This window comes from Triticum dicoccoides, chromosome 6B, assembly GCF_002162155.2.
Source record: "Triticum dicoccoides isolate Atlit2015 ecotype Zavitan chromosome 6B, WEW_v2.0, whole genome shotgun sequence".
In the NCBI taxonomy this organism is placed as follows: domain Eukaryota; kingdom Viridiplantae; phylum Streptophyta; class Magnoliopsida; order Poales; family Poaceae; genus Triticum; species Triticum dicoccoides.
Window position 1 is genome coordinate 633431711 of NC_041391.1, and position 12389 is coordinate 633444099.

Consider the following 12389-nt stretch of genomic DNA (forward strand, 5'->3'; position numbering starts at 1 on the left):
TTCCTTATTCAACCCAGACATGGATTAGTCTGCACGAAGTAGGGTTAACTTTAATAGTGCAAATTATGGTTTTCGTCTGCATGGCTAGCAGAGCAGAGGATAGCAAATTGGGAAGATGGTGGAGTGGAAAAAGATCCACATGCAACGACGTGGCAGATGGGGCAATAGAACAAGGGTATGGTTAAAAAGGGGTAGCGTACCTGAGGGTCGGCGGGAAGTGGCTTTGCTCGTGGTCGTCGTCCTCCGCACACACTATGGTAGCGAGCTTGGGGATGGAGGCCATCCCGCGCGGGCGCTAGGTCTGAGAGGACGGCCTTGTTGTCAGTGCATGACCTCGCTCGCCGATGACGAGTGCATCAACGCTGCGCGTCCTTTTCTTCCCCGGCGGATCTTTGACCACCGGTGAGGATGGAGAGAGAGGCCGTCTTTTTTAGATCTGGAGAGAGGGTGGTAGTGTGAGAAGCAAGTGGGCAGCCCTTAGCAAGAAAGCGCTGAAGCTCCAGCCTATATATCTTTTTTATACTACTAGTACTGGAGGTCGAGTAGTGGTAGAGTAGTTTATATTTTCTCTGCATACAGTACCAGTTAGTCGTGCTTCAAAACTGAACGGCATGTTATTAAAAACATAAAAGTCGATAACTAATGCGGCACCTCGGGCCAACGCGGCCAGATCGCATTTTGCACGAGAAATTAAACACCATGTTTCGTTGACATGTGGTCCTGTTCCAACATATCAATGAGATGACGGTGAGTAGTAGTATTTCCGAACGGACGCATAGGCCGGGGCGCCTCTTCATGAACCATGGCAAACTGGCAACTGTCCATCGACTCTTTGCCTTTCCCTCTCGATTTGGAACTGCTGTCGCACGCTCTTCCTCTCCCTCCTCCATTTTCCTTCAGCCCTTCACCCTTTCTTCTGCCATTGTTCGATCGTCTTCTCCATGGAGGGAACAAGCCAGAAACGACCCCGTTATTCTTGCCCCGATATGAAAGATGACATGGTGGAGGAACTCATTGATCGGTGCGTCGTCATCACCTCGGCTAGCATGGCAGGTTCATTCAAGCCCATTCTTGACTCAACTAATAACATCATTACAAGGAACCCAAGAGTCAAGGATCAGTTTGATCTCCCCTATCTTCTTTGTCGTGACCCTGATGACTGGCGCCGGCACAATGGAGGCCTCGCCCTGTGCAAGTTGATGCCGCTTGATAATGATGCGTATGATGTTAAGATGCCATCGCTTGAGGGTAAGGCTTGGGCAGGCGCAAATGGAGATTGGGTTGTTTACATTGGGACCAACTGCGAGTGGGAACTTGTGAATATGTACCCTCATGACCGGGTTCCACTTCCAAAAATCTCAGCATACTGCCCAGAGGTTGAGCACACCGGTATTGTACGCACATTCAAATACGATCATGGTGACTATCTTCTATGGAAGATAGCAATTTGTGGAGTTCCCAACCGCTCTTGGAATTACAACAACTATGAAGTTGTTGCTATCTTTGACAAGCTTGTTTCCGCCCTTCATGGTTTCACTGGATGGATATTGCTCAAAAATCAGTTTCTGTACACGGATGAGTACTATGATGCAATTCAATACGAGGGCCTTGTGTTTGCAGCCACCACTCGTGGCACTGTTTTTGCATGGAATCCTTATGCTTTCGGTACGTTTTCCTTCCACCGTAATTACAATTGTTTCATCCACATGCATCCGGGTTAGCAAGTTTCCCTTTACTAATTAACCTTCTTCTTGTGTTTCCAAGGTCTTGTGAACATTCCACCACCCATACTTGAAAATTTTTATAACCAAGGGGGAGATGACGATGGTGATGATCACGAGCATGAGGAGGAGCAGCGCCCATATACTTTGTGGTGCCTAGCAACTAATTCCGATGGATCACCTTTTCTTGTGTGTATACAGCCCACTGATGATGTTACTACTAAGGAAGCAAGTGTAGTCTCCCATGGTTGCGCTCTCTGGACCTATTCCGACACCCGTTGCATGGTATTCGGGATGGATACTAGTGTGCTAGCGCCAACTCCTTCTCCCTGGTACAGAATTGATAGTCTTGGAGAAAACTCACTCTTCCTTGGATAAAACTATCCAACGATGGTGAAAGGCGATCCAACTTCTGTTGACACAACGTTACTACCATTTATGAGAAGCAATTGTGCCTATACCTCGGACATTTGGGCGGTTCGCTACCCTGGTACTGATATAGTAGGCCGCTTCAGCCTGGATGATCAGTCCTGCGTTGGTCTCCAGATCGACAATGGATGGCCCGTCCCAGAGAATCACTTGTGGTTCAAAGCAAACGTTTCCAACACCGAGGAATGGTTGAGTTGAAGTTCATTTCATTGCTTGTTATTTGTTGTGTGGTGAAAACTTTAGTATTTATAATGTATCCTCGTTGTCGATATGGGTTGATGACCTGTTTTATGTAATAAAATGATATGCATGTGATAAACTTACTAAATTTATGAATGGATTTCGAGTCGCTTCTCTTAGTGAGTGGGGCGACGAGGCAAAAAAATATTTTCCGAATACATAATTGTACGTGCATTGCAACAAGTTATTGGATGAGGCCAATAAGCAATAGTAGTACACTATTTGTACTAGCTTCACATGCTTCGCGCGTTGGGCGGGTGTTTTTACTGTAGCCATATGTTAATATGTGTTCGTTGTACGTAACCAGCACCTCGAATCCTCGATACTAGTAGGAGTAGTATATAGTAAGTAGTAGGAGTAGTAGGGTGGCATGGGCCAAAACAAGCATTCACGTCCAGGAGTACGGAACACGCCACCACCACGACATCCATCTGACACCATATTATTTCTTGGAGTCCATGCTAGAGCAGTCTCTTCAACCTCGTCGTTTCTCTAACTTCAGCCATCGCGCAGCGAGTGAGGTGGGGATTTGCCGATAGTCGGTTTCCTCAACTGCGGTCCCACTTGTAAGGCCAACTCCAATGCACGACCCCAAATGGACCTCCATTTTGCACGAACTCCAACGATAATTTTGACTAGACAAGCAAGACCAAAGAAAACAAGAACCACAAGAATACATTTTACTACTCCTGTAAGTTGGATTAGAGCATCCACAGTGTGCATTTTTCACTGCCTCTAAGCACTCTCTCTCTCTTCTTAGAGGTCGCCTCCATACACTGCACTTCACGTCTCTAAGCAAAAAAATCTCTAGCATCGCCTCTTAGCTTGGAGGCTGCCTCTTCTGATTTAAATAATCAAGCAGCCCCACCCGTCAGCCTGTTTGTGCTCACAACGATGCATGTGATGTGCCAAAGTTCTCCTCCATTCAGATTACCATGCCTTTGTTTAATCAATCATGGGCCCACAATAGAGGCTGAAGCAAAATGTTATACACTGCGTGGTTTTGATTGTTTGGAGGCAGCGCTGTGGGGTCCAACTTAGAGGCAAGCTAGCCTCTAAGCATTGTGGATGCCCTTAGTGCCTTCTCAATGCATTCATTGTTGATCTACGGAGGCCCGATCTTGCGTGCTTCTTTCTTCTTCGAGTGTAAAGAAGTACGTTGCTTCCTCGCATCTAGTCTCATGTCTAGCCTCTATTCTAGTAGGCGTATCAACAAGTGCACTAGTCTCATCTCTAGCCTCTGTGCTAGCTAAAAGTGCTAGAACATCTACTAAATTGCGCTCTATCAATATATGGATGTACTCTTCTTCCCAATACCAAGACTTGCATCCATTCTACTCCCTCCGTTGCACAATACATGCCTTCTATTTGTCAAAATATATATGTATCTAGACATGTTTTAGTATATAGGTACATCCATTTTTGGCCAAATGGAAGTCAAGTATTTTGGAATGGAGTGAGTACACAATAATTTTTTGAAGTTAGCACAACTAGTCTAATCCGAGAGCACAACCGAAGATTTGGTCGGGTTCTTCCTCCTTTTGCCGACACATGGGACATCCAGCATCCAGGTCATGTCATGAAAGAAAATAGAGTGGTAGTTGAAGCCATGTGATGTGCATCTTGGGTTAAACTGTAAATAGAATCTTAATACTACTATTGAGTAACTCCAAAAGCAGCCACCGAAGATCTTTATTGGATTTGTTTTTCATCACCAGCATGTCGAGGAGAAAGATGTGCAGGTTCAGTGGGTCCTCTTGCGTTTTCACTGACATGTGGGACCGCATGTGAGCAAACAGACGACGGGCTGCACGCGTCCACTAGCTGGCTGAGAAGAGAGATAGAGGACGGCTAAGCACGGACTGCAGGAAATTTGTTCTACGTACCTCGATATAGGCTCGATATAGTGGGGTGGCATGGGCAATAACTAGCATTCATGTCTAGCAGTACGGCACCCGCCACCCACACGAGTCCCATCCGACACCAATTTTCTTGGAGTCCGTGCTACAGCCATCTCTTCTCCCTCTGTTTTCTCAGCCATCGCGCGGTAGGCGGGGTGGGGGTTTGCCGATAGTCGGTTTGCTCAACTGCGGTCCCGCTTGTAAGTGAAAATGCAACACCGCATGCATTCCCGCTTTAGCGGCGTGCCGGACCAACCGTGTGGGGGTGCGACGCGAACACGGCAGGCTTTTCCTTTTGAACTTGTAACTTGTAAAATTTGGTTCTGCTCCATGGCGCAACCGATAGATAGAAAATAACGATTTTGCCTAGAGTAATGAGAAGTTTGGTTCTGGCGCCGTTCATGCATGGAGTACGTACGAAAATTATGAAGTTGATGCGAAAGGTAAGATAATTACTAGTAGTATCATATACTACTACATGGATTTGACGAAAGGATAAAAATACATATGGATCCATCAACGACATCCTCACGCCCTAGTGCGCCGGGTCACCAACCGACGTGTGAGGAGCAGAGGCATTGGCGGCGAGCTCAACGTGCTTCTGAACAATGCCGTCCAAGGTTGCCCTGCGGTCCAAGAAGGCCAGCGTCCTATCATCCTCCTCTTTCATGTAGTAGTCCTTGTGGACGATTTGCGCGTAGACGTGGGTGATTATGTCGATGGTGTCTTGCTGCGCCAGGCGCTGCGCGGCGAGCGCGACCTCAAGGTGGACATTCTCCAGCGCGACGGCGGGCAGTCGCAGGGCCACCAGTGCATCGAAGAGGTTGTCACCATAGTGGCCGTTGAGGGTGGCAGGCATTGCAGAGCCTGGGCGCGTCGGCTGGAGGCGTACGTCAAAGTCGTCCGCGAGCTTCTTGACGACGGTGAACTTGTTGAGGAAACCGATGAGGACCTCATCGAACAAGGAGATGAAGTTGTCGTCCAAGCGGCCCCTCGCCCTGGCGGCCTCAAGCAATACTACCTGGAGACGTTCCTCGGCGTCGGGCCGCAGTCCGGCATCGTGGACCATCTGGCACAGTCGGCTGATGCTCGCGCTCATCGCCTCCATGGGTCTAGCTAAGCTTCTAGTCCACTGATCTTGCGATTTGAGTGATCACTCTTGCCCTTGGTTAGCATGCGTAGGTGCGTAGGATTTCGTACTACTCCTCGACCCTCTACTGCAACTGCCTTTCGCTGTATGATAGGTGGGCCAGCCACCCCTTGGGCCCACGTGTCATTCACCCAAAGGCAGTTGCCGTAAGTCAATGAAGCTGCGTCCCCCTCTATGCCGGTGTAGTATAGTCATCTCACCGGACCTGTAGTTGGGGCCAAACGAGAGAAGTTTTATGTTTACTGGTTTATTGGTCCCCTTTGCATTTTGCGCCAAGTTTTGGCCTTTGATTTAACTAATAAAATGTTAATGCATGTAAACAAAAATGTTGTGTAAGTCACCTTACGAAAACAAAATAATCCCAAAACACTTCACGGTGCATTAGCTCCCTCCTTGTTTGTTATTTCGTGACATAACTACCAAACATGACATGCAGTGTTTAGTTCATTGCATGTAATTCTATTAGTACTCTAGTTAGCAAAAAGACATTAAGTTCTCTCGCCAATAGGAATAAAACACCATGTATTTATTTACAGAGGGAGTATTACATTTTTTGTGACATGCATTACTAGATATTGCTAGTCAAATACTAAAATCCAGATGGACGTGGTAGTACTCCTAAATCCATACGGTGGTGCTACTAGTACTAGTAGTAGTACTACCAATGTAGTAGTAGGAGTACTAGCACTGTACTACCCGTTGGTCAAATTATTACGTGTTGCTCCTCACAGTGAAGTGACAAGACCCCGCGCCGGAGATGACACCTGAGTATAGGCGCCGTATTCGGCATACCATAGTCAACCTCACCGTCTGCAGTGACTATCATCATGGCTGTAGAGCTAGCCTGCTTACAACTAGCCCTGTTTGACATAATTTCCCGTGCGTAGATGCCCGTGCATTGCACGGAACACCAAGATTGGGGATGGATGACGCCTGCAGCGGCCATCGCGCCAGATTTTTCCACAGCCTTCTAGATGTGGTGGGGAGGAGATAAGGCTGATTGTGAGAGACAAGGAGTTGTTCGTAAATAGGGAACAAGTGCGAGCATCTTTTTGCAAAAATGGAGAAGCTTGGTTTGTATGTGTCAGATCTAGATCCGACGGCTATTGGTGAAAGATGGGAGGCACAACATCATCACCAACTCAGGACCTGTTTGATTCGCAGGATTTTGAAAATGCAGGAATAGGACACGGCAATATTACAAGTTTCAAACTGATATTACAAATGTTAGGAGTAACGTTGCACCTACGAAGAGGGAATTACTAGGAAGTTTACGTAAGAACTTTTGTTACCTTAGGTGGATGCAGCATTATCGTACAAACTAAAATCCACCGCCCTGACAAGTCACTAATGGGCAAATAAGTTTTCGAGTCTCGGGCCACTTGATGTTTCAAAAAAAATCAGCTTCTGCGGAGACTTTGTCATTTAGGCTTAGACGCTTGCGGTGATCAGCACGCCATTCATTCTTGCGCCAGAGAACGCCAAACCTCATTACCTTGAGCACACTTGCCTCCAGAACAAAGAACCTGGCCAATTTAATCTCAGATGTGCTGCCTCGGTAGTTGATCAAATCAATTTTTGTAAGATGGAGATCAAGGCATTCGATGAGATTGTTATAGTGCAGCACATTTTTCACTTTCGGGTCTTTTTTTATCTGCAAAAGAAGAGAACATATTAGAGCAGCTGGCTGTATAAGATTGCCGTGTCATCAAGAGGTACCAATATCATTCGCTCATACGATAGGGTTGGCTGGCTAGTGATATTCTTTCTCTCTCTCTCTCTCTCTCTCTCTCTCTCTCTCTCTCTCTCTCTCTTTCTGTTTCCTCTCATTTAACTAGGAGCACATGAAGAGCTTGGGCATTTGTTGCCTTCCACTATGTGGCTGATGAAATATTTCGCAAAAGTATGCCCCATAATATGCATCGATGTCAAATCAAAAGATTTTGGCACCGCTCTCGCGATGTGAGAGAGTTGGCACCGCTGTGCACACAGACCCAGATGTATAAACAAATCAATCAAACCAACTACACCAGCCTCTCACTCTCCCAAACAAGTGTTCTTTATTGCCTCAATCCTCTCTCTCTCCCACGCAATGTTTTTTCATTGCGTGAGTTAATTTGGCACCGGAGCAAAGTAGGTGATCCAGATTGGGGCACCAGGTGAGCAATGGAGGGGCATCGATGCCAAATGCATCACAATTGAATTTGGCACATGTTTTGGCCTACATAGCCCACTTTTGTACTCCCTCGGCCCCAAAATTCTTGTCTTAAATTTGTCTAAATACGGATGTATCTAGGTACATTTTAGTGTTAGATACATCTGTATCTAAACAAATGTAAGACAAGAATTTTGGGACGGAGGGAATACTACCTCGTATTTAGTATAAAATTTTGACCATAGATTTACCTAAGAAAATGCCAATGCATGTCACTAAAAGTTACACCATTTGAAATTATGTTCAAATACAAATCCAACGATATAGTTCTTAGTGACATGCATTAACATTTTGTCAGTTAAATCTATGGTCAAATTTTGATACTACAAAATTGGAAGAGTAAACCAGGACGGAGGTAGTACTTGCTCTTAGGGTAACCATAGAGTTACTGGAGTAGTCTAAGTTACTTTCCACTATGACTAGCCTAGGCTACTATAGTAGTATAGCATAAAAACGATGCAGGTGATCACGTGAGAAAAAATACTAAAAACATTTCTTTCAGTGCAGTGCGTAGATGCAGTTTTGAACACTACACTTGTCATCGTAATTTGGGAAAATTACAAAAAAATTGAGCTACGTTGTGATTACCATTTACTTATAGGAAAGAAGTTTCCCCTTGATGAGTAGCTTCTCCGTGCATAAAAAGCATGTAAGGAATCCAACAACTTGATCCAGATTGGGGCCGATAGATTTTAGTGCTAAGATCTTCACTGTGCGCATGGACTGGGATAAGCTTGTGGGAATCATTTTCTGGAAGACGGTCATAAATACATCAAGGAGAAATTTAAAAATGTGAATTCCAAGAAGACGGAGAAGAAGATGAGTGATGTACCTGAACGATTACGGATCCAATAAAGAGTTCGAAGAATTTGGCAGATGAGTACACCAACGCTGTCAATTTCGGCGCGTCAATGACCCTGATTTTTGTTGGACCTTCTAGATCCGATACAAGCAATCTCTCAAGGAAAGGCGCATTCTCAATGACCATAACGTGGAACAGCTGGAGTGATCTCTTCCCAATTGATGTCTTGTTGCATGGCCAGCAAGACACATAAATCCATCAGAGATTCGTCGAGGCGATGTGGAGGCTAATGAACCCGTGGGTCTGCTCAAGATGAAGGTACTCGAGCGTAGTACAGCTGTGGAGGAGGTGCTCCATAGCCTTCTTCGAGATGACAACGTCAAAGAGGGCGCGCTTCTTGAGTTGAGGGAGAAGAAGGGCGGGCGCGACATTAATCTGGGGAAGATAGCAGGAGCTGAAGCTGGCGCGGCACAGCGTTGGCGTGAGGCAGAGCGCGGACGGTGGCAGAGAGCGACATCGTCCAGCTTCAAAGCTGAGCTCCTCGAGCTGATCTAGGGCGGGGGATAAGAAACACTCATTGAACTTGGATTGGACCTTGCAGTTGGTACTGAACATGCGGATGTCAAGGCGTATGGCTGGCCCAGGGTGCGATGAAAGGATCTTGGAGACTGCAGCCATGCGTTTGCAATCCCCGTCGCAGAGGCGGCTGTCGACGGTGAGGTTGAGGGGGATGCAGCGCCAGAGGTGGCACCACCACCGGGAGAGCAGGGCGGCTGCACGGCAGATTTGGTGGGGAGGAGGCCGATGATGACGAGCAGCATGTCATCGGGGAGGCTGCTGATGAAGTCCAGGCTCGCCGGATGCGGTTTTGGCTCGAGCCGCCTTCGCTTGTTGGCTGCCTCGCCGTCTATCTCAACCAGCGGCGACGCCGGTGTACACATGTGCAGGTGTGTGTTGTGTGCTGGGTGTGCGCGAGTGTGTCCTTCTGTGCATGCCACCGCGAAGTGGTGAATTGTGCGTGAGTGCGTCCTTCACACGCAAGAAGTGTGTCCTCAATGCGCCCTCAATTTACTAGCGTGCGGGGTGCTACCCCGAGTGGTTTCAACTTTGTTTACTTCACCGCGTGTCAGATGGGCCTCTAGTTTACTAATTTTCACCCACTGCCACATGGGCCAGCACACAAAGATACAATGAGCTGACAAGGCAGCATGTGGATTGGTTGACCGGTCAACTAAACAATATACGGAGCTATACGCTGACACAGTGAGTGTATAATCCGTCGGTATCGAGAGTTCGAGTGAGAGGGGAGGCCCGTGAGAGATAGCAGAGAGAGAGAGAGATAGAGAGAGAGAGCTACTCCCTCCGTTCGATAATGCAGTTCCAACAATTTTTTTAAGTCAAACTTTTGAAACTTTGACCAAGTTTATAAAGAAATTACTTATATCTACAATACCAAAGATAAATGATAGTATGAAGTAAGTACATGTTGTGATGAATCTAATGATCGTTCCAGATGTAAATGTTTTTCTCCACATATACCTGGTCAAACTTTTCTGAGGTTTGACTTTTCAAAACATCCATATGCTTATGGACATGACAGAGTCCCTAGAGAGAGAGAGAGAGAGTGAAAAAAGTGTGTGTGCGTGTGTGAAAAAGACATGGACAACACACGATAAAAGTAGAGAAAAAACGTGCATGTCTTGTGCAAACATATCACACATGCATCTTCGACAACGGAGGCAAGGTGAGGAGATAGTGTGTGGTTGTTTGGAACTGAGAGAGCAAGACCCCTAGCACGTGGCCAAGAGGGGTCTGACAAACAAGGGAGATAGGTCAAGAGAGACGTACAGAGAAAATGCAGACATGGGGAGGAGAGAGTGTATGTTTGTCATAGAGAGATCCCCTGGAGATCGTGATGGGACTACATGGGTGGGAAATCGAGTGACAAGGTGTGTGCGCGATAGAAGATGCCCCGAGAGATATCGAGATAGACATATGGATGGAAGGAGAAAATACGTGTGTTCCTGATGGCTAGTAAGAGATAATCATACTTAGGAGGGGGGAGTGCTTGCGCCTATGATGGAGTGAGGGATTATGGTACTTAGGGGGGTGCGTGTCACATGGAGAGAGAACAAGGGCGGAGAGTGTTGGATGAGTCTATATGTATAGCGTGAGCGAGACATGTGTATGTGTGAACCAGGGAGATATAAGGTCAGTTTGGCTTGCGTCCTGAGCATCTTTTGCCTGGCCTGGGGTTGTGGCTGGATTTCATGCATGCTTGTTTGGTTGCTACCCTGGGAAAAATAAAGCCCGCCTGGCCTGGGTTCCCTTGCACTTTAATTAGCCTGGCTGGACTCCGGACACTGCAGGTAGCCTGGCCCAGGCGACCGATTTCGAACGCCTGGCCGTGCCTGGTCGCGCGGCCACGAGGCTAACAGCAACATGGATGGATATTAGCATTAAATAATTGCTGCATGGATTGATTGATGGAACGTTGATGCTTTGCCTAGCCTGGGCATGAACCAAACGCTTCAGCACCACACAAGCCTGGCCTGGCAGAAATATTTTACAGCTCACGTCCACAGCAGGCAGCACTGGCCATCAATGCATGAGGGTCAGGTCACGAACCAAACTGACCAATAAAGTTTGAGAGAGATTGAGGAGCCCCGATAAGGCTGAGTGGTGCATCAGATAGCTGAGAGGGGGAAAGAGATATTCCATCCGCTTGATAATGCAGTGCATGTAAATTTTTTAGAAGTCAAACTTTGGAAACTTTGATCAGGTTTACGCAAATGTTATTTATATCTACAATACCAAAGATACATCATACAAAACTACATCTCATGGTGAATCTAATGGTATATGTTTGTCGTACTAGATGTAATTGTTTTTCTCCACGTACATGGTCAAACTTTGTGATGTTTGACTTTTCAATAAATCTATATGCTATGGACCGAGGAGAGTGCCTAAGTCGAGACAGATCAAGTGCGTGTGAAGGAGAATGAGTAAGTGTGCAAAAAGAGTATGTGTGTGAAAGATAAAGTGACAACAAAAGATAAATTAGAGAGAGTGTGTGTTTTTCGTTTCTTATGCGAACATATCACGCATGCATCTCCGAGATGGAAAAGCGAGGCGAGGAGATACACGAAGATAGCTAGTGTGTGATTGTTTGCAACGGAGAGAGACACCCCTGTAGCACATGTCCAATAGAGGTCTGGCCAACAAGGAACAAATGTCGAGAGAGACACATGGATGGCATGGACGCATGGGGAGGGAGAGAGGGTGTGTTTGTGATAGAGAGATCCCCTCGAGATCGTGAGGGGACTATATGGGTGGGAGATCGATGGAGTGTGTGCGTGATAGAACGATGCCCCGAGAGAAATCGAGATAGACCATGCACATGTTTGTGATGGAGACTAAGATTAGCTAGTCATATACATATAGGGGGGACTGCGTGTGCCTACAATTGAGTGAGAGACCATCGTACTTGGCTAGCCAGGCATGAGATTGTGTGTGTGTGCGTGTGAGATGGAGAGAGAACGAGGGAGAGAGATAGAGTTTTAGATGGGCCTATCGAGTGCGAGTGAGATATGCATGTGTATGTGTGACCCAGGTGGATGGAGAGTTTGAGAGAGGGGGGGAAGAGCTCCGAGACGACAGAGTGGTGCGTGAGAGAGTTACAGGAAAAGAGCCAAGGAATTGGTGTGCGTATGATGAGTGCACCCAAGGTATCTAGCTTGTACTAGCTAGAGTATCATACATAGTGTGCGAGAGAGACCTATAGATGGTGTATATATGCATGCGAACTAGAAAGACCCCCCCCCCCACACACACACACAAAGAGAGAGAGAGAGAGAGAGAGAGAGAGAGAGATGGAGAATAAGGGAGAGGGACCAACAAGATTTTTGTGTCGGATGCGTGCGACAGAATT